Source organism: Herpailurus yagouaroundi, unplaced genomic scaffold, assembly GCF_014898765.1.
Source record: "Herpailurus yagouaroundi ecotype Mexico unplaced genomic scaffold, PumYag 163, whole genome shotgun sequence".
NCBI classification, from domain to species: Eukaryota; Metazoa; Chordata; class Mammalia; order Carnivora; family Felidae; genus Herpailurus; species Herpailurus yagouaroundi.
The window spans coordinates 9,489,583-9,512,070 of record NW_024412404.1 but is presented as its reverse complement, the minus strand read 5'-3'; the positions used below and the strand labels follow the sequence as shown (position 1 = coordinate 9,512,070).

Genomic DNA, 22,488 nt, shown 5'->3' with positions numbered 1-22,488 from the left:
CTGAAGTCAGATGCTTAACCAACGGAGCCACCCAGGCACCCCTCTTGAAGTCTTTTATTGATCACATATCATACCTTTGTACTATATATACTGATACATATGATTTCATTTAAAAAACCACCTGAGTGTTAAAAACATTTCTTCTGGATTGAGATATTGTTACCATTATTACTATTATACAATTGATTAAAATAACATTAATATAATTATGATAAATAATTATTAAGAAAAAATAAAATTTAGGGTGCCTGGGTAGCTCAGTCAGTTGAGGGACCAACTCTTGATATTGGCTCAGGTCATGATCTCATGGTTCGTGAGTTCAAGTCTCGTGTGGGGCGCTGTGCTGACAATGTAGAGCCTGCCTGTGATTCTCTCTCTCAAAATAAATAAACTTAAAAAAAAAAAGAAAGAAAAAAATTTTATTGGAATTGCATATCTTTTTAAAAAATTTTTTGTTAATGTTTATTTACTTTTAAAGGAGAGAGAGAGAGAGACAGAACATGAGGAGGGGAGGGGCTCTGAGCTGTCAGCACAGGGCTTGATGCAGGGCTTGAACTCATGGAGTGTGAGATCATGACCTGAGCCGAAATCAGATGCCCAACCAACTGAGCCACCCAGGCAGCCCAGAATTGCATATCTTACTGACAGGAATGGGACTTAAAATTTTTTTCAATTAGCTTAAGTATCTGTGAATGAATATTAGTTATTACTAGAATGAGACAGATTCAACATCAATCAGCTCTGAGAAACCTTGTCCACATATATGAGTAGACATAAATGGAAGGAATTTTGTTATTGCCATCATCCAATTCTTTGAACTTCTTCCTAGTTATATACCAAAAATCACATAATTTTCTATTTTCAAAAATTATTCTTAATGATCAAATAGCTACCAATTGTATTAGTTCTTCCTTTGGATTTTGGTAGGAAAGAATTAGAAAATACCTGACTCCCCCCAAAAAATTGTTACTCAGTTATTAGAGTCATTCACTTTCTCATTTTGTGAGAAAGTTTAGCAAATTGTATCCAATATTCTTCTATTAGAGGTACCTTGTTTAATAAGGAAAGGTTAGAATATTAAATATTGTTAAATTCTATACAACATTTTTGGTAACATTCTTTTATCTTATCAAATAGCTTGAATATATTTTTGTTGAAACATTGAAGTTCCAGATTTAGTTCAGACAACATACAGAACAGTGATGTCCAGCAGAAACAGAATGTGAGTCACATACATAATTCTAATTTTTCCAGTAGCCACACTAAAAAAAGTTAAAGGAGACTGGTAAAATGAATTTAAAAATGTATTTCATTGAGATCAATATATAGAAATATCATCATTTCAAAAATATAATAAAATTTACACTGTTTTGGTTTTTAACTTTAAAATTGAAAAATCAGGCCACCTGAGTAGCTCAGTCAGTTAAATGTCTGACTCTTAATTTCAGGTTAAGTCACGATCTCACTGTGGTGAGATGGAGCCCTGTGTTGGGCTCCACAATGAGCATGGAGCCTGCTTGGAATTCTCTCTCTCCTGTGAGGCACCTGGGTGGCTTAGTCGGTTAAATGTCTGACCCTTGATTTTGGCTGAGGTCATGATCTCACTGTTTGTGGAATCAGGCTCCCACACTGACTGCAGGGAGCCTGCTTGGGTTTCTCTCTCTTCCTGTCTCCCTCCCCCTACCCCCTGTGCACTCTCTCCCTCAAAAAAATTAAATTAAATTAAACATTCAATTCCAGGGGCACCTGGTTGGCTCAGTTGGTTGAGCATCCAACTCTTGATTTTGTCTCAGGTCATGATCTCATTGTTCACGAGTCTGAGCCCTGCATCAGGCCCTGCGCTGACAGCACAGAGCCTGCATAGGATTCTCTCTCTCTCCTGCCTGCATGTGTGTGTGCACGCTCTCTCTCTCTCAAAATAAACAAATAAACTTAAAAAAATTCAATTCCACAGTTAACTTTAGCTACACATGGGTAAAGCCTACTGTGTTGGTCAGTATAGGTATAGAAAATTCCCAACACATAAAGAAGTTTCAAAGCTAGTCCTCATTATCAATCTAACCAGCAAAATTGGATTTACTTTCTTTCAGAAAACGTCTTCATTTCTCAACAAGAAGTTATGTTCATATGCACTGTGATAACTATTGTAAGAACGTTTTATAAGAGCCATACTTGTGGTGAGGATAATGTAACATACAAACTTGTTGAATCCCTATCTGGTACACCTGAAACTAATTGCATTAGTGTAATGTGTGTCACATTGTGTGTCAGCTATGCTTAAATTTTTTAAAAAATTAAAAAATTTAGCAGTGCCTAGGTGGCTCAGTCAGTCAAGCCTTGGACTCTTGATTTTGGTTCAGGTCATGATCTCATGGTTCATGAGTTGGAGCCCCACATAGGGCTCTGCACTGACAGCAAGCATCCTACTTCGGATCCTCTGTTTCCCTCTCTCTCTGCCCCTCCCCTGCTGGCATGCCTCTCTGTTTCTCTCTCTCTCTCTCCTTCAAAATAAATAAATAAAACATTAAAAAATTTTTAAATGTGGGGTCCCCGAGTGGCTCAGTCAGTTAAGCATTCAACTCTTGGTTTCGGTTCAGGTCATGATCTTGCCTAGTGAGTTCAAGTCCTGCGTCAGGCTCTGCACTGGAGATGTGGAGCCTGCTTGGGATTCTCTCTCTCTCTCTCTCTCTCTCTCTCTCTCTCTCTCTCTCTGTCTCTCTCACTCTGCCCTTCCCCCACTTGCACTGTCTCTGTCTCTCTCAAAGTAAATAAACCTAAAAAAATTAAAAATTAATTTTTAATGTTTTATTTATTTTTGAGAGAGAGAGAGAGAGAGAGAGAGAGTGCAAGTGGGGGAGGGGCAGAGAAGAGACAGAGGGAGACACAGAATTTGAAGCAGGCTTAACGCTGCTTGCTGTCAGCACAAAGCCTGACTCGGGGCTTGAACCCATGAATGGTGAGATCATGACCTGAGCCAAAGTTGGGCGCTTGTCCTACTGAGCCACCCAGGTGCCCCAAATTTGATGCCATTCTTTTTAAAAAATTTTTTTTAATGTTTTTATTTATTTTTGAGACAGAGAGAGACAGAGCATGAGCAGGGGAGGGGCAGAGAGAGAGGGAAACACAGAATCGGAAGCAGGCTCCAGGCTCTGAGCTGTCAGCACAGAGCCTGACGTGGGGCTTGAACTCAGACTGTGAGATCATGACCTGAGCTGAAGTCGGATGCCTAACCGACTGAGCCACCCAGGTGCCCCAAATTTGATGCCATTCTTGATACTATTGAAGACAATGCTGATTTGTCTTCCGAGTAAAGTATATTGCATATAGTTATATTTATGGGCGCCTGGGTGGCTCAGTCGGTTGAGCATATAGTTATATTTAATATATTAAACACTTCCCAGCTCATTACCACTAGGGGAGGCTCTAAAACAGGGTCTACTACTACTACTACTACTAATGGTGATTAGTACCTTTCACAGTTTCTAAGCCTCTTCTCATGGTTCTTGTTTGAACCTCACAACCAACCTCATTTTCCTGAGGAAATTGTAGCTTTTGCTACATTCTAAAAACCACACTACTGGGGTGCCTAGGTGGCTCAGTCAGTCAAGTGTTTGACTCTTGATTTCGGCTCAGTTCATGATCTCATGGTTTGTGAAATCAAGCCCTGCATTGGGCTCTATGCTGACAATGCCAGGCCTTCTTGGGATTCTCTCTCTCTCCCGCTCTCTCCCCCTCCCCGACTTGTACTCTCTGTTTCTCTCTTTCAAAAATAAATAAACAGTGAAAAAATAAATAAATAAGTCTTGGGTGATGTATTGTACAGCATGTTGACTATGGTTAATAATACTGCATTGTATATTTGGAAGTTGCTAAGAGAGCAGATCTTAAAAGTTCTCATCACAAGAAAAATATCTGTAACAATGTGTAGGTGACAGATGTTAACAAGACTTATTATGGTAATTATTTCACAATATTCCGATATATACACATATCAAATTATCAAGTTGTATACCTGAAACTAATATAACATTATGTCAATGATACCTCAATGAAAAAGAAAGAATAAATGAAGAAACAAAAAAACACTTGATCACTCATGCTTCATAAGATCAAGTCACAAATTACTAAAATACAAACTATTACATCTCTAAATAACTTATTTAAAATATAATAAGACTTTCAAAGATATTTAATAATATTATAAGAACTTAAATGAGGGGACACCTGGGTGGCTCAGTCAGTTAAGCGTCCGACTTTGGCTCAGGTCATGATCTCATGGTTCACATGCTTGAGCCCCGCATCAGGCTCTGTGCTGACAGCTCAGAGCCTGGAGCCTGCTTCAGATTCTGTCTCCCTCTCTCTCTCTGCCCCTCCCCCACTCATGCTCATTTTCTCTCTCTCAAAAATAAATGTTAAAAAATATTTCTTTAATAAAAAAAAACTTAAATGAGTGTCTCCTCTTTTCCACTCTGTAGGGTCAATGACCACCTATTTTTTTTCACTTTTGGATTCAGCTTTTCACTCAATGTCTAGCATTAACATTGGAGCTCAATAAATGTTTTTTTTTTAATGAATCATAAAGTTCATAATCATTCCTATAGCCAAGTAAGTTTTGGTACTAGTGCCTCAAAGGAAGAGTCAGAAACCCAAAGGAGAAAACTGAGATGAGTAATATTCTCTTCTATCTTTCCCAATTCCTAATGCTGGGAAGCATGGTATTCACTCATTCAAAATAATTACCCCACACTTGAGAGATATTGGATCAGAACGATCTGCTTTCTGCTTACCTTGTGGGTTTCTGAAGAGGCACTGACTCAGCTCAAAGACATGTCGAAGTCCCCTGAGCAAAATCAAGGTATGCTGTGATTATTAGGCCAGCCCCTGAAGAATAAAGAAATGGACAGAAATCCAGGTGATGATGTTTTCTCAGAAACATCTTTGCCACTTACACCTCTTTTATGGAGCCCTCAGACATTTCTACCTAATTTTATTGGTTCAAATAATATCAAATATGTTTGATTTAAAACTTTATTGGGGCCTATTTTTTAGTTTTAAAGTTTATTTATTTATTTTGAGAGCGAGAGAGAGAGAGAAAGAGAGAGAGAGAGAATTAATGGGGGAGGAGCAGACAGAGAGGGAGAGAGACAGAATCCCAAGCAAGCTTCACACTTTTATCATGGAGTTTGATGTGGCACTCATACTCATGGACCTGTGAGATTATGACCTGAGATGAAATCAAGAGTCGGAAGCCTAAATGACTGAGCCACCCAGGCACCCTGGGACCTATTTTTTAAATCTCCTTTACCACTAATATTAATTCTACCTTGAAATCTTCACTTATTTTCATATTTGAATATTTCTCTCTGTTTCTATAGAAACTGGTACGTATTTTTTACTTTACACATCTTGCATCATAATAGTTATTTGTGCATTTGTATTATCTCACCTATTTGGTGATAAGCTTTTTAAGTACATTAAAAAGTATATTTTTATATTTTAAGTATATTAAAGTATATTTCATAAAATATAAAACAAAATAAAAAGTATATTTTAAGTACATTAAAAAGTATATTAAAAAGTAAATATATTTTACTTAGTCTTCAATTGATCATTTCATCGATACTACAAAGTATCCACTATATACATAATGTGATACAGAGTGACTGGCTGTCTTAGTTGGTAGAGCATGTGACTCTTGATCTTGAGGTCTGGAGTTCAGGCCCCATGTCAAATGCGGAAATTACTTAAAAAGAAAAGAAAAGAAAAAAAAAGCAACCAAGTACATAATGATGCATAAATGGGTATGAACATGGAGAAGAAATATACAATTCCTGACCACATAGAACTTGGGGAATATATCACTTATCATTCATACAGAAGGCATTCACATGAGAAAACTGTTTTTTTGTGTGTGGTAGGTGAGATTTTGAAATATAGCATCTCTTGCAATTATAATTAAAATATAAGCTGGTTAAGGGTACCTGGCTGGCTCAGTTGGTACAGCATGAGACACTTGATCTCATGGTCCTCAGTTCAAGCCCTGCATTGGGAATAGAGATTATTTTAAAATATGTGTGTGTGTGTGTGTGTGTGTGTGTGTGTGTGTGTGTGTGTATATTAGTTAGACTGCAAATCCACTAAATAGTTAAATTAATACATCACTTAAATTTATGATGGTAGTAGTAAAGAAAAGAAATAAAGTAGATAATTAAAATTGCAATTAATTTACCATATTCTTATGAAAGAAAAATCACCATGAAGATTAAATATCACCTGCAGGTAACTGGTGAAATTCCAAGCAGCCAAAACCCTGTTCTAGGAAGCACATTACTTTCTGGAAGAGGATATTCTCCCTTGAACTTTGTGGGTTTAAGTCAGGTGCTGATTCAGAAATGATAAATTTAATCAAGAAAAAAATTTTTTGCAATTTTTAAAAATATTTATTTTTGAGAGAGAGAGACAGAGTGTGAGCAGGGGCAGGGGAGGGGGAGAGAGAGAGGGAGACACAGAACTCCAAACAGGTTCCAGACTCCATGCTGTCAACACAGAGCCCTATGTAGGGCTCAAACTCATGAACTGTAAGATCATGACCTGAGCCTAATTCCGATGGTTAACCGATTGAGCCACGCAGGTGCCCCTCAAGAAAAAAATTTTCTAAGAATGTATAATTTAAATAGATTATTAAAAGCAACCAAATAAGACTAAATCAACTTTTATGTAATATAAATTAATCTATTTATTATAATGATAAAACATGATCTTTTTAAAAAAATTGTTAACATTTACTCATTTTTGAGAGAGAGAGAGAGAGAGAGAGAGAGAGAGACAGATATAAGCAGGGGTTGGGCAGAGAGAGAGGGAGACAGAATCTGAAGCAGGCTCCAGGCTCCGAGCTGTCAGCACAGAGCCCAATATGGGGCTTGAACTCAAAAACCATGAGATCGTGACATGAGCCAAAGTCAGATGCTTAACCAACTGAGCCACCCAGGTGCCTCAACATGATCCTTATCTAAGGCTTTTATTACTTAATTTATAATAATACAATATAATATACAGCTAAAATTATTTATAAAAATGTGGCATTCTTAAGCAAATTTATATATGCATATTGGTCTCTGATATAGTTTTGAAGGAATAGTTAAATAAGGATTATGAAATAATTCCATTAGTTAAATATGGATCCTAAATTATTCTGCTAATTTTTCTAGACACCATCATCACATTTTCCCTGTGTATTGTAGCAAAAAGAAGTTATATCATGCTAAAAATTAATCAGCTGCTCTAGCCACTAAAATACAATTTTGTATTTTGGTAATAGAAGGCAGAAATTTTTAAAAACATTTCATTAAAAAAATTTTTTTTAAGTTTATGTATTTTGAGAGAGACAGAATGAGCTGGGGAGGGGCAGAGAGACAGGGAGACAGAGTCCCAAGCAGGCTCTGCACTGTTAGTGCAGAGCCTGATGTGGGGTTGGAACCCACAAAACTGTGAATTCATGACCTGAGCCAAAACTGAGAGTTGGATGCTTAACGGACTGAGCCACCCAGGCACCTCTAAACATTTTAAAAATGGGAATGAGATGAAGATGGTGGGGGGGAGGGCAGAATTCTAAGATATTCCCTAGAATATCTGCCCTTCTGTATCTATCATCCTTTCTCCCAGGTATGGGCGGGGCCTATGAATACGCAGGATAGCTCCTCCTTTGATTAACTCACATTGCATAAACCTGTTTTAAAATGTTTTAAAAGTTTACTTATTTTTGAAAGAGAGAGAGCATGAGCAGGAGGGGCAGAGAGAGAGAGGGAGAGACAGAGACAGAGACAGAGAGAATCTCAAGCAGTATCTGTGCTGCCAGCACAGAGCCGGAAGGGGAGATTGATCTCACAAAACATGAGATCCTGACCTGAGCAGAAATCAAGAACTGGACGCTTATCCTCCTGAGCCACCCAGACGCCCCTCTATAAACCCGTTTTAGCTCACTGGAGTGAATCTCCTGCTGGCTTCTGAGAGGTAACCTGGCCACCTTGTGAGCTGGCCACCTGACAAGGAACTGCAGGGGCCTCTAGGAACAGAGTGGATCCCAGCTGTCATCAGCAAGAAAGGTGGCTCCTCAGTCCTACAACTGCCAAACTGAATTCTGTCAACAATCAGTGAGCTTGAAATAGAACCCCAAGCCTCAGATGAGACCAACCCCCCAGAGTACACCTTGACTGCAGACTGTGAGACCCTGAGTAGCAGATTCAGTTAAAACCTCCGTAACCATGGAAACTGCAATAATAAATGTATGCTGTTTAGAGCTACCAAGTGTATGGTTCATGGTAACTTTACGCAACATCAGAAACTTATACAGATGGAAGAAGTATTTTTGATATGATTTAATAAGACATGTGGTAACTATGGTATTTGATAATCCACAACACAGAATCGAAAATAAGTTACATAAGGGGCACCTGAGTGGCTTAGCTGGTTGAGCGTCCAACTTCAGATTTCTCAGTTCGTGAGTTCAAGCACCACATCCAGCTTGCTGCTGTCAGCACAGAGCCTGCTTCGGATCCTCTGTTCTCTTCTCTCTGCCCCTGCCCCACTTTTGCGTGCTCTCTCTCTCAAAAATAAACCCTAAAAGAAAATTTAAAATAAGTTACGTAAAATGTTTATCTATAGGTTTCATACAGTGTCAAAAACTCAAAAAATTTGGTTCTCCTGGCTGGCTCAGTCAGTAGAGCATGTGACTCTTGATCTCCCGGCCATGAGTTCCAGCCCCACATTTGGTGGAATGTTTATTTAAAAAAAAAAAAAAAAAAAAGGCATTCTAAGGAAAATTTCTAGTTATATTTAAAAGAATCAGCCTTACTAACCTGCATTACTTCAGCTACTCAACTGTATTTTCTTTCCAGCTAATGACACATCCTGGGGATTAGTGCTGTAATAGACGAAAGAGAATTTTTAAAACTTAAATTCATACTAAAGCTATTTTAAACCTTTCAATATTTCTAACTGAAGTTCTCTTTGCTTTTCTCAGACTTTCCTTCATGAAAAGACATTCTTGGACAATAGCTGAAGGATGAAAGAAATTAGGTTAAACACGAATTACCATTGCTCCCATTGTCCACACTGATTTCAGAACATCCCAAGGCCAGTATACCCCATTTATAAATCAGTGATCCACCCTTAACAGAAATATGTTTAAGTCTGGAAAAGGCAGGAAGCTAAGGAGGGCTTATGGCATCTTGATAAAACATTAAATTGGTCCATTTCCAACTACTGTCCATTTGTATGGCATCTTAGAAGTTGTCACACCGGGGGCATTGTTACACTGCAGTAGTATTGCGGACCAAGGTGGGCGTGACTTTTCTTTGTAAGTATGAAAGCTGTCATGAAAAGGAAATGGAGAAGGATAGCCTGAATCAGGCTACCAAAAGGTATAGGTGAGGGTATGGGCATATAATTTCCTTAAATTATATATACCTACTTTTCCCTGTCAAGTCTTCCAGTACCCAGTTTGAAGACCTCAGCCCTAGAATATGAGTTAATCCTGGTCAATGACTGTATCTCATGATCTTTATTCTTCTCTTCCTCCCTTTCCTTAACACCGGGTGAGGCAGGTAATAGAAAAGTAGATAATGGCCTCTCAATGGGCTCCAGAGACTCTGGTCTGCCAGAAATGGTGTCCCTCTGCCTGGAGAGGGCAGGATAACCCGTCAGATTGTTGCTTCATAATTCTCCAGTATATTTATTTCCCAGAGGCCATCTTTTAACCACCACATTACTTCAGAAATTACCATGTGAAATGAACCATTCTTTAAGCACTATAAATCCAACACAGATTTATTGAACACCTACCTCATGTAAATGTTCTGTACTTGGGGGAAGGGTATGCTGATACGAGAAGCAGGTTCCTGAATTTTGGGAATTCACAGTTCAGATGGGGAAATGGACTCATGTACAGAAAATTCAAACATAGGATTATGTATTTTGTTTTAAACAACATCTGTGCTCCTGAAGATCTCACGTCAATTCAAACATCACATTTTTCAAGACTAATTTGGATAAAGGTCAGTGGTGAAATGTTTTTTGTTTAGCAGCTAAAGTATCAACAATATTTGCAATGGATTCAGCTCCCCAGCTCTGAAATCATGCTATTCTTGAATTTTTTACTTAGGAAGTTTGCATTATATCCATATTTACATATTCAAAAGAACATTTAATCACAGGATTTCACCATTTTACAATACAAATTCTCAAACAGTGCATTTGCACGGTCCAAGGAACAAAGGTACTGGGTGTACTGGGTGCCTCAGTTGCTTAAGTGGCTGACTCTTGATCTTGACTCAGGTAGTGACCTCACGCTTCTTGAGTTCGAGCCCCATGTTGGGCTCTGTGCTGACTGCAAGGAGCCTGCTTGGGATTTTCTCTCTCTCTCTCTCTCTCTCTCTCTCTCTCTCTGCCTTTCCCCTGCACTCTCTGTCTCTCAAAATAAATAATACACTTAAAAAAAAAAACAGTACCGTACATAGTTGGATGTGTTTTACAGAGAGCACTTTATTCTGTAAATTAAATATCGGGACTTGGAAATGTTTTAACCTGGCACTTGGTAGGTGCCCAACAAATGAGTATTGTGATGAACTAAGTCTCTGGGGACACTATACAGATATGATGGAAATGAGGAAATTTCATAAATCCTGAACAAGTTGAGGGAGACTTTTTGAGGGGAATGTGGGGGCAAACATTAATGTGCCTTCAAATAAACCACAACAGGACAGAGGAGGTAGTTTTGCTTTGCCTGAGGCTTCAATGTAATTGGTCTGTACTGACCCCATTGAACTGGGATTTGCAGTTCCCCTATTCTCCCATCTAGCTTTCTGGGCAAAGAGGAGGGAGGAAGGGTTTGTTCTCTCATTAATTCCTTCCCTCCTAGGCCAAAGAGAGCTGGATATGGGAGACAAAAAAAACCCTTCAATTTAGCAAGCTGGAAGAGGTCAATCAGAAAACACACTCAAAAGCAAACTTAGTGCATTGCCAAGGGGAATGGGGCACTGAACCCCCAGCAGATTATATCCAGAGAGGGAGATGTAATCTGGGCCTCAGAGCCCCAAAAGTGGGGATAGGGCACTGGAGAGCGGTTTGATTCCAGGTCAGCACTAAAACAGTTTGAGACTTGGGATTGGGAAGGTATCAAAATCTAAATCTTAAAGTTTTCTTTAAATAATCCAATAGAAGGCAATGGCAGTTTGTAGGGCCCTTATTATGCAAAAATGCTCAGTCAATCTTTGATGGGAGTCGTTTTAAAGATAGAAGAAAGAAATCCAGGTGGAATTGCCCAGGCATTTGTTTCCAACCTTGGCTACTTTCTGGCCTTGGACTGCTTAAAAATTTCAATGCTGAGGCTGGACCCCAGACTGATTACATTGACATATCCGGGTGGGGTGGGGGTGGTGGGTTCCAGGCAGTAATAGTTTTAAAGCTGCCCAGCTGATTCCAGTATCCTGTGAAGCTCCACTGATGGGCACTTTTGTAGAGAACTGGGAAGCCCAAGTCTTAACTTCCAGGCAGACACTCAATGAATTTAACATATTCTATTTATAAGTCAAAACGTTGGATTTAGTCTGCAGTAAAAACTCGAGAGTAGATGTGGTGTTAGGCATAAATGATAATTGGAGCATACATTCCACCGGAACCCTGTAGAAAGTATTTCTTCATAATTACTAGTTGACTCCCTCCCCCCACCCCCTTGCTTTTAGAGCAAAGTAGTTTTAAATGAACTAAATGGTTCTTTGAGGCCTGAGAGAGTCTAACTTATTAATCTTTCTGGGCCTTGGGTTAAAAAAAAAAGTCTATGGGGCGCCAGGGTGGCTCATGGGTGGCTCATAGGTTAAGGTTAAGCATCCAACTCTTGGTTTCGGGTCAGGTCATGATCTCGCAGTTTGTGGGTCCAAGCCCCGCACTGGGCTCCTCCACATGGAACCTGCTTGGGATTCTCTCTCTGTCCCTCCCCTGGTTTGTCCCTCTCTCTCAAAATAAATAAACATTTAAAGAAAGTCTATAACCTCAATTTTATGTAGTTTGAACCTGATACTGATAGACTACGCAGTTAGTTAGATATGAAGAGGAAGAAATGCTATCCGACAGGTAAAAGGGCAGAAACCAAGTTCCAAAAGATGCATGCGGTCTTCCCTAGGATCACAACTCTACAGTAACCTATAGCTTCATTATGATATATTTACATTGTGGTTTTTACCCCCTACACCCTGGGGGCGGGGGGGGGGGGCGGCGGGGAGAAGTTGCCTTGACACTTCTGACATAGACCACAGAGGGCTCAACCAGGAGGAGTCCCTTAGCTGATTGGCTGCAACCTTGGTCAAGAACCACCCTCAGTATGACCCAAAACCTACCTAAACATAAAAATGAGTACCTGGCAGGGTGCCTGGGTGGCTGTCAGGTGCCCGACTTCAGCCAGGTCATGATCCCGTGGTGTGAGGGTTTGAACCCAGCATAAAGATAAATAAACATTTTAGAAAAAAAAAAAAGGAGTACCTGGCTGGCTCAGTAGGTAAAGCCCTAGACTCTTGATCTTGGGGGCTGTGAGTTCTAGCCCACACTGGGCATAGAGACTGCTTTAAAAGAAATAATAAAAGCTCAGTCGGTTAAGTGCCCAACTGTTGATTTTGGACTCTTAATTTTGACTCAGGTCATGATGTCCAGGTTCGTGAGATCGAGGCCCTCATAGAGCTCTGTGCTGTCAGCCTGCTTGGGATTCTCTCTCTCCTTCTGTCTCTGCCCTTCCCCATGCACACACACACATTCCCCCTCTCTCTCTCTCTCTCTCTCTCTCTCCAAATAAATAAATAGACATTTTAAAAGAAATAATAATTTAAAAAAAAGAAAGAAAAACAGTCCTGATCCCTCTTGGGGAATCTGCCACCTTTGGACGTGCCCACTTTTCGTCTCCAGAACGTACCTTTGTTTGAATTGCTATTAAACACTTGCTTGTTTAAGAGTTTGGCTCTGAATTCTTTCTTGGCTTGTCAACTCGCCATTGACAAAGCTGCTTCACTAAAGTACCTGTGGCCAGAATGACCTCTATGTTTTTTAAAAAAAAAATTTTTTTTTTCAACGTTTATTTATTTTCGGGACAGAGAGAGACAGACCATGAATGGGGGAGGGGCAGAGAGAGAGGGAGACACAGAATCGGAAACAGGCTCCAGGCTCTGAGCCATCAGGCCAGAGCCCGACGCGGGGATCGAACTCGCGGACCGCGAGATCGTGACCTGGCTGAAGTCGGACGCTTAACCGACTGCGCCACCCAGGCGCCCCTCTATGTTTTTAATCGAGGTAAAAAGTACATACAGTAAAATGCACAAATATTAGCTTAACATTTTGATGAGTTTTGATAAATGAATACATCCATATGGCCATCATCACCCCAGGAAGTTTCTTTATGCCCTTCAGTCTCCCACTCTCCCCATTCATCAGGGAACTGCTCTTCTTTTATTATCCTACATCAGTTTTGCCAGTTCTTGCACTTCGCTGAAATGGAATCTCACATCATGAGCTTTATCACAGTGATCTTTTAAGATTTACTTATTTTTAAAGTTTATTTATTTAAGTAATCTCTACTTCTCCCAATGTGGGGCTTGAACTCATGACCCTGAGATCAAGAGTCACATACTCTTCTGACTGAGCCAGCCAGGCATCCCTGCTCTTTAAAAATTTAAGACACAGTGCTCACTTTGGCAGCACATATACTGAAAATTTAAGACACAAATTGGATATTTACTCTTGGAATAAAATTCAGACTCCTCCTTGTGGCCAGCAAGGCCCTGTATCCCTCTCAGTCAGTCCTCCAGCACTGTCTCCCAACTCTACCCCGTGCTCATTATAATGGTGTTCTATCCACAAAGGCCTTCTTTCCCAGCACCTTCCAACTCAGGGTCTTTGCTCAGCTGTATTCCTCTTCACTCCTATTGGCCTTCAGGCATCATCTTAAGTGTTACTTCCTCTCAGAGGTATTCCCTTGTGCCTCAATTCCAAATTAGCTTCCCCTTTGTTCTTTTCATTTCTGTCACTATCACAATTAATAATTATATATCTATATGCGTTTATTCTACTTTAAAATTGTTCATCTCTTTCAGTTTATCCACAAGGGTAGTGGCCATGTCTATTTTGTTCACCACTGTGTTTCTAGCCCCTAGCCCAGAACATGAAACATATTAGGTGTCCAATAAATGTGTTAAAATAAATGGATGAAATGGTTTAACTGGACTATTGTATTGAAAAATGAGAAAAAAAGGATAGAAAGGAAAGGCAAGAAAGATGTGGGCAAGTAAGGGTAGGATTTCAGTGGAGAACGGCTCCTCCTTTAACTTTGAGTAGTGAGAGTGAGGAGCAAGTGTTATATACAACAATGGAAAGAACATTTGGGAAGAAGTCAGATCATCTGGCTCAATGACTTCTCTGGACTGTTTTCCTCATTTATATAATGCATGAGCTGGACTAGAATATTTCATCAGTACTACCTCACCCCCATGTAGCATTTGGAAATAGTAAGTGGGAATTTTCCATAGTCACAATAATTGGAGACCACTATTGGCATTTATTAATTTGGAGCACCAGAATGTTAAATATCCTACAATGCATGAGACAGTCTTAACCTTGTGTCATCCAAAGTACCAGTGCTGGGCACCTGGGTGGTTTAGTCAGTTGAACTTCCAATTTCGGCTCAGGTCATGATGTCATAGTTTGTGAGTTCGAGCCCCACATTGGGGCTCGCTGCCACCAGCTGGCTTAGGATCCTCTGTCCACCGCCCTCTCTCTCTCTTTCAAAAACAAATAAACATTTAAAAAAAATTCAAAATACCAGTGCTGAGAAATACTATTACAGTAGGCATAGCCTGTGGTTCCACATTTTGTGATACTTCTTAGGTGATCTTCCATGCGAATGCTTATTGCATTTAAATCACCTTATTTAGTAAATTATCTATTATAAGTCTAACTGCTTAATTTAGTCTGTCCTAAGAACTCAAGGACAGACATATCAGCATGATTCATATTTGAGGTATATACTCCACAGGAACTATGTAGAAGTTATCCTATTTCTTCATTAGTTAGCTTCTTCCACTTCCTTTTTTTGGGTAAGCATTTCTCTAAGAAATTCAAGATCTTGATCCTATTTCGTTCTTCCTTAGTTGATGTGTAGGTAGAAGTGGGTTTAAATTTGGGAAACTGTTATGGACTGATGCTTGTGCCCTCTCTCTCCCCCCAAATTCACGCATAGGAGCCCTAATGCCCAACTGCAATGAGATTTGGAGGTAGGGTATTTGGGAGGTAATTAGGTAATTAGGGGGGGTGAAGCCCCCATGATGGGATTAGTATCTCCAAGGAAGACTAAGAGAAAGAGACTAGAGCTCCTTCTCTCTGCCACATGAGGACTGTGAGCAGGTGGCCATCTGCAGACAGAAAAAAGTTCCTCACCAAGAAACCAAATTGGCCGTCACTTTGATCTTAGACTTCTTAGCCTCCAGAACTGAGAAAAGACTCCTGTTGTTTAAGCCACCCAGTGTATGGTATTTTATTATGGCAGCCTGAGCTATTACACAAACTAAGGCTCAAAGAAAAGAAACATTAAAATTACACAGAGAGTCCTGCTGTGGCAAGGTTGATATTTTCAGTGTTGTGTTTCCCAGCCTAATGTTTTACCCACCAGAAATGACTCAGTAGTTAAGGAGACTATTTGCTAAATGTAGTATCATCTTCACAATCCTAAGGTCCTTGGCTGCTCTAAAATTGTATGTTGCTATAAAAATACACGGTGGAAACAGAAATGTTCATCAATGGCAAGTGGATTAAAAAATGTATATCCACATGACAGAATATTATTTGACCATAAAAAAAGGAATGAATCACTATACATGCTGAATTCATAGATGAATCTTAAAAACATTATGCTAAGTAAAAGCAGCTAGTCATAAAAAAACACATATGATTCTATTTATATGCAATATCCAGAAAAGGCAAATATGTAGAGACAGAAAGGAGATTAGTGGTTTTTAGGACCTGGGGCAACAGGGGGGAAGGGACTAATATCTAAAGGATACAGGTTTTGGGGCACCTGGCTGGCTTAGTCGGTGGGACATGTGACTCTCTTGATCTCAGGGTCATGAATTCACACCTCTCACTGGGCATAGAACTCACTTAAAAACAAAAACAAAAGGATGCAGGTTTCTATTCGAGGTGATGCAAATATTCTAAAATGGACTATGGTGGGGCTCCTGGGTGGCTCAGTTGGTTAAGTGTCTGACTTCAGCTCAGGTCATGATCTCATGGTTTGTGAGTTCAAACCCCATGTTGGACTCTGCACTGACAGCTCAGAGCCTGGAGTCTGCTTTGGAGTCTGTGTCTCCCTCTCTCTCTGCTCCTCCCCTGCTTGTGCTCTCTCTCTCAAAAATAAAATAAACATTAAAAAAATTTTTTTTTAAATGGATTATGGTGATGGTTGTGAATATACTAAATAGACTTTAAATGGGTGAATTATATGGCATGTGAAATGTGTATCAAAACTATTTTTAAAATATGAAAAGGTGTTCAACTTCATTCATGATTAAAGAAATGAGAATCAAAACAATGAGCAACCATTTTTCATTCATCAGATTGGATGAAATAATATTTTCAAGTCAATAATACTTATGATGGGAAAGAGTGTGGGGAAGTTAGTGCTCTTGTACACTGTTGGTGGGGATATAAATTGAGGCAATCTTCTCAGAGGGAAGTTTGGTAAGATTGCTCATGATTCAATATACACACACCTTTTTATTTAGTCATTCCACTTCCAGGAATTTATTCTACTGTACATTTATTGAGAATGAAAATAATTATTGCAACAATGATTACAATTGAAAACAGTGATTAAAAACTGAAAACTAAACGTCCATTAATAGAGAATTGAGTAAAATAAATTATAAATCCATATATAAATTCTGGGTTTGTGCTTGGTTAAACAAATGAAGTATAGAAACAGTATACATAACCTGCCACTCTTTTGTGTAAAAAAGGAAGAAAATAATAAGTATATGTGTATTTGCATAAGGAAGGATACACAATAAAGGAATATAAATGATTATCTGGTTGAGTGGGAACTAGGTAGATGGTAGAAGTAAATGCAAGACTTTCCATTGAATACCTTTTTATATTGTTTTATTTTTGAGCCATGTGAATATCTAAAAAATTAAATACAGAATATAACTGAAATAAAAGAATAAAGCTTATCCACAAAAAGTAAAATACAACCTGTACAAGATATATTAAGTGAAAAAACAAGTTGCAGAATAGCATGTACAACACTTTTTCATTTATTCAGTTAACAGATACCTTTTGAGTCCCTAATTTATGTTCTAGAATCTAGGGATATGAAGTAAACAAGACAGCTATGGCTCTGGCTGTCATAAAGATTACATTTCAGTAGTGCCTAAGTATGCAAGCACATAAATAAACAAAGGTAACAGAGACTGACTTCGGTAGGGAATATTTATTTGATGGATGTCACAAAAAGCCTGAGGAAGTGACAAATAAGCTGACACCCGAATGAGAAAAATGTGGGAAAAGAGTGGTCCAGGAAAATAATATAGTCAGTGCAAAGGTCCTAAAGCTGAAACAAGCTGGCAAGTTTGAAGATCTGGAATACAGTCTGCATAACAGGGGGAAGGTGGTAGGAGATAAAGTCACAGTGGTAGTCAGAAGATGATAGATCACGGTTTTAAATAAAAGAATAATACATATGTTTGGGGCACCTGGGTGGTTCAATCAGTTAAATGTCTGACTCTTGGCTTCAGCTCAGGTCATGGTCTCACAGTGTGTGAGTTTGAGCCCCGCATCAGGCTCTGTGCTGACAGCATGGAGCATGCTTGGGATTCTCTCTCTCCCTCTCTCTCTGATCCTCCCCCATTTGTGTGCTTTCTCTCTCAAAATAAATAAACTTAAAAAAAAAAAGAATAATACATATACTCATATAGAAATTGAAAATATTTGGAAGGACACACAAACATCTTAACATTATAGAGGCGCCTGGATGGCTTGGTCAGTTAAGCGTCAGACTTTAGCTCATGATCACACGGTCTGAGAGTTTGAGCCCTGTGTTGGGGTCTGTGCTGACAGCTCAGAGCCTGGAGCTGCTTTGGATTCTCTGTGTCTCCCTCTCTCTCTCTCTCTGCCCCTCCCCTGCTGACGCTCTTTCTATCTCAAAAATAAATAAACATTAGGAAAAAAAAAGGAAATCAACATTATTAAGTGGCTATTTTGTTGGTGGGTATTGGGGATAATGGTCAACAGTACTCTTTAAATTTTATATCCTTCAGAGGAGCCTTGATTTTTAAAAGTATTTAAAAATGCATATAAAGAAATATGCTTCAAAAAAAGTGTTCCTTAAAATGCAGAATGTTGAGTAAGAATCTAGTATGCAGTAGGAATCTAATACAGTGAAGCTTGATGATTCCTTTGGTTCTAGTCCCTCTAGTGGCAATCACGAGGTAGTGCTGGTGGCTGTTTCACAGCAGGAGAGCTAAAAAAAACTTTAATGAAACTGACTTACTCAGAAGATTGAATTCTTGAAATTGCATAATTCTTGCTAAATGGTGGGTGGAGAAAACCCCAAAATCGCTACAGTTATTTTTACAATCACCGCCTGTACATCATGAAGCAGGGGCCAGCAAAATCATCAGATTTTAAAATTAAAACATGAGGAAAATGCTACGGTTCAGTTGTCTTGCAACTGCATGGCTTAAATATCCAGGGTCCTGGTCACCATCTCTTCTGAGTCTTTTCTCGGGCCTATACTGTTCTGTCTTCTCTCCACCTGGATAAATTATGTCTCTCTCCCTTCTTGGTTAGCTCACTGCTTCTACATAGCTTCTCCAACAATTCACTTTGTCCCCCCCTCGCCGTTTTTTTTTTTTAAAGTTTATTTATTTATTTTGAGATAGAGAGAACCATCGTGGAAGGGGCAGAGAGAGAGGGGGACAGAGGATCTGAAGTGGGCTCTGCATTGATAGCAGCAAGCCCCATGCAGGGCTGGAACTCATGAACCTGAGTTCATGACCTGAGCTGGTTATATAGAAATTGAGCCAACTGAGCCACCCAGGCGCCCCTCTTTAAAAAAAAAAAAAAAAAAGCTTATTTATCTATTTTGAGAGAGCATGAGAGAGGGAGAGAGAAAATCCCAAGCAGTTACCACGCTATCACTGCAGAGCCTGATTCAGGGCTCGAGCTTATGAACCCTAAGATCATGAGCCAAAATCAAGAGTCGGATGCTTAACCAACTAAGTCACCCAGGTGCCCCTAGTTACTCTCCTTTTTGACAAATCCTTTAATAATTCCTTGAGAGTAAAGGCACTAAGGTTAGAGGGGAAAGAACTGCTGAGTGTGAGTGTCAGAGTTTGAAAGGATCTCAAGTCTTTTGCTATTCCAAGTGTGATCCCTAGATCAGCGGCCTGCTTGGGATTCTCTCTCTCCCTCTTTTTCTCTGCCCCTCCCCTTCTTGTGCTCTCTCTCAAAATAAGTAAACTTAAAAAAAAATCTGTTATGGGCACTTGGATGGCTCAGTTGGTTAAGCATCTGACCTCACTCAGGTCAGGATCTCATGGTTCATGGGTTTGAGTCCCACATCGGGCTCTGTGCTGACAGCCAAGCCTGGAGCCTGCTTCGGATTCTGTGTCTCATTCTCCCTCTATCCCTCCCCTGCTCATGCTCTGTCTCTCTCAAAAATAAACATTAAAAAAATTTTTTTTAATCTGTTATGCTAATAGATGCAAACCAATAATTTAGTGACTTGTTTACTCACAAATGGCATACTAACCACTTTTTTAATGATCATTAAAATGAGTAATTTTTAAAAATTGGGGCTCCTGTGTGGCTCAGTCGGTTAAACGTCCGACTTCAGCTCAGGTCATGATATCACGGTCCGTGAATTCGAGCCCTGTATCGGGCTCGGTGTTGAGAGCTCAGAGCCTGGAGCCTGCTTCAGATTCTGTGTCTCCCTCTCTCTCTGACACTCCCCTATTCATGCTTTGTCTCTCTCTGTCTCAAAAATAAATAAACATTAAAAAAAATTTTTTTTAATTGAAAATACACACTTAGTAAAAATTCCAAAGGTATGAAAGTATATAGTAAAGTTAACCCACCATGCCTGTACTTGGGCCACCTAGTCCTCCTCTCTGAAGGAAAGTACTCTTACTTGTATATCTTTCTAGAGGCATTACTAGCATAGTTTAAATAGTTATTTTTTATTTTTTATTTTGCCTCAAGATAGGAATTTTTAGTAATGCCCCTTTCCTTTTTCTTTTTAATTTATTTTGAGAGAGACAGAGAGAGAGAGAGAGAGAGAGACAGAGAGAGAGAACACAAGCATGGAAGGGGTAGAGAGACAGGGAGAGAAAGAGAATCCCAAGCAGTCTCTGTGCCATCACTGCAGAGCCTGATGCGGGGCTTGATCTTATGAACCCTGAGATCATGAGCCCAAATCAAGAGTCCAACACCCAACCAACTGAGCCACCCAGGTGCCGCTAGTCACTCTCCTTTTTGACAGATCCTTTAATAATTCCTTGAGTAGAGGCACTAAGGTTAGAGGGGAAAGAACTACCGAGTGTGAGTGTCAGAGCATGAAAGGATCTCAAGTCCTTTGCTATTCTGAGTGTGATCCCTGGATCAACAGGGACTTCATCTGGGTCATGGTGAAAAATGCACAATCTCAGACTTCACCCAGATATCCTGAAACAGCAGTTGGCCTTTAACCAGATCACCAGATCATTTGTATGAGCCTTTAAGGTTGAGAATCATTGCTCAAGGAAGTCAAGGAAGTATGGCTCAACAAGGAGCCAGTGGAGACCTGATGCTAGAAATCAGGTCTCCTAACAGCCTTGTCATGTGCATTTTCCAATAGGCCAAAATTCTGGCCAGGTAATTTGATGTAGTGTTTTTATGTATTTTCTTCACAATCGGCTCAAGAGTCAGACACAGCAGCAATCAAAGCAGCTTTACCACTAGCATATAGTAGGAGCCCCATAATGGTGGTTTTTATATTTTCTGTTCTATTATTTTTCTAAATTAATAAAAACTTTACTTTTTAGAATTTTAGTTTCACAGCAAAATTGAGTAGTTTCCACATACCCTCTTTCCACACACACAAACTCCCCACCACCATCCATATCCCTACACACCATTTTAACAACGGGATCACTGATTATAACTTCAAAGCAATGTTTCAACAGCCTTTTTAAGGACTCTTTCACAAATTCTATTCGATGTCTGACTTAACAAAAATACTCTGTTTTAACATATCCTGTACTTGTCTCAAAATGCTATTTTGTTCTCACAGCCGGGGAAGGATTTTATTAGGTTGTTTTACAAATTGGTGACGCTGACATATTTGGAGTCTAAGGTCCTGGCAGGCTCCGTTTATTTCTGCTGGATCGCATGCTGGAATGGAGCAGTAGATTCTGAGGAGCAGGAGTTGAAAGCTAGGAGCTAAGTCGAATCGAGGCCTTTTTATCACAGTGCACAAATGGTGTCCAGGATCCCAGCCTAAGCAGGGGGATGGGGGCCTGCGTTGTGGGAAATGAGGACGAAGGGTTGCAAGCAGTTTCTGGAACTTGGGTTTAGTGCCTTGAAAGCTCCAGTTTCAGAAAACCGCAAGGAAAAAGTGCCAATTTTGTTTAGCAGGACAGAAATTTGGCGCGAGAGTGTAAGGAAAAGCGAGAGGCAGGAGAGCGGCCAGTCTGAGGACAACTCTAGGGGCTGCCCAGAGCTCACCTATAGGCTGCCCAATTTCTTTTTCCTTTCTTTTTAAAAATTTATTTATTTATTTATTTATTTATTTTGAGAGAGAGAGAGAGAGAGAGAGAGAGAGAAAGAGAGAGCGAGCAAGCAGGGCAGGGGCAGAGACAGAGGGAGAGAGAAAGAATCCCAAGCAGGTTCCGCACTGTCAGCTCAGAGCCCAAAGCCGGGCTGCAACCCACCACAGCAAAAACCAAGAGCCAGACGCTCAACCGACTGAGCCACTAAGGCACCCCATAGGCTGCCTAATTTTTATTCTCGCTCAGCGCTTCTGAGGCTTGTGGTCTCTTACCTTCCAACTTTTCTCCTTTTTGTCTTGCTGACCTTAGTTGTTTTTTCTCTCCCACTTAAAGACTAGGCATTTGTAAAAAACCCCAAGACAGAAGCCACAAGCACTTCCGGAGGGATGGCTCCGAGAGGCCGGAAGTAACTGGGACTTCCCAAGATGCCCCTTTCCCTCTAATCCCTCTGTGTCTTGTGGGAGTTGTAGTCCCAGAGTGGGTGAGGCTTCTCAGACTTGAGGAGATTGGGTGTTTCTCTGACCTGGTTGGTCCTGAGGTTGGGCATCTGACTCAGCGAGTCTTGAGGTGTAAAGAACTTTAACTTTGTTAAAAAGTTCTACGTGATTGCTACTATATATTTTGCACTATGCATTTTTAAAGGTTTTATTCA

The 22,488-nt window shown here is 39.9% G+C and overlaps 1 protein-coding gene across 8 annotated transcripts in view; it reads right to left on the bottom strand.

Annotated features, from left to right (window-relative positions):
- SIRT1 (sirtuin 1) overlaps positions 1-22,251 on the bottom strand; it is a 65,067-nt gene extending 42,816 nt beyond the window's left edge. For 2 of the 8 annotated variants that reach the window (XM_040485173.1, XM_040485179.1), the window contains exons 1-4: positions 22,109-22,251; positions 8,856-8,920; positions 5,982-6,040; positions 4,788-4,881 (exon numbers count right to left, since the gene is read on the bottom strand). The gene's annotated coding sequence lies outside the window, so the exon portion shown is untranslated. Of the gene's footprint in view, positions 1-4,787; positions 4,882-5,981; positions 6,041-8,450; positions 8,497-8,855; positions 8,921-9,091; positions 9,196-22,108 lie in introns of those variants that run through there. The other 6 variants (XM_040485172.1, XM_040485178.1, XM_040485175.1 and 3 more) reach the window with 4 other exon arrangements.
- Positions 22,252-22,488: the final 237 nt, after the last annotated feature.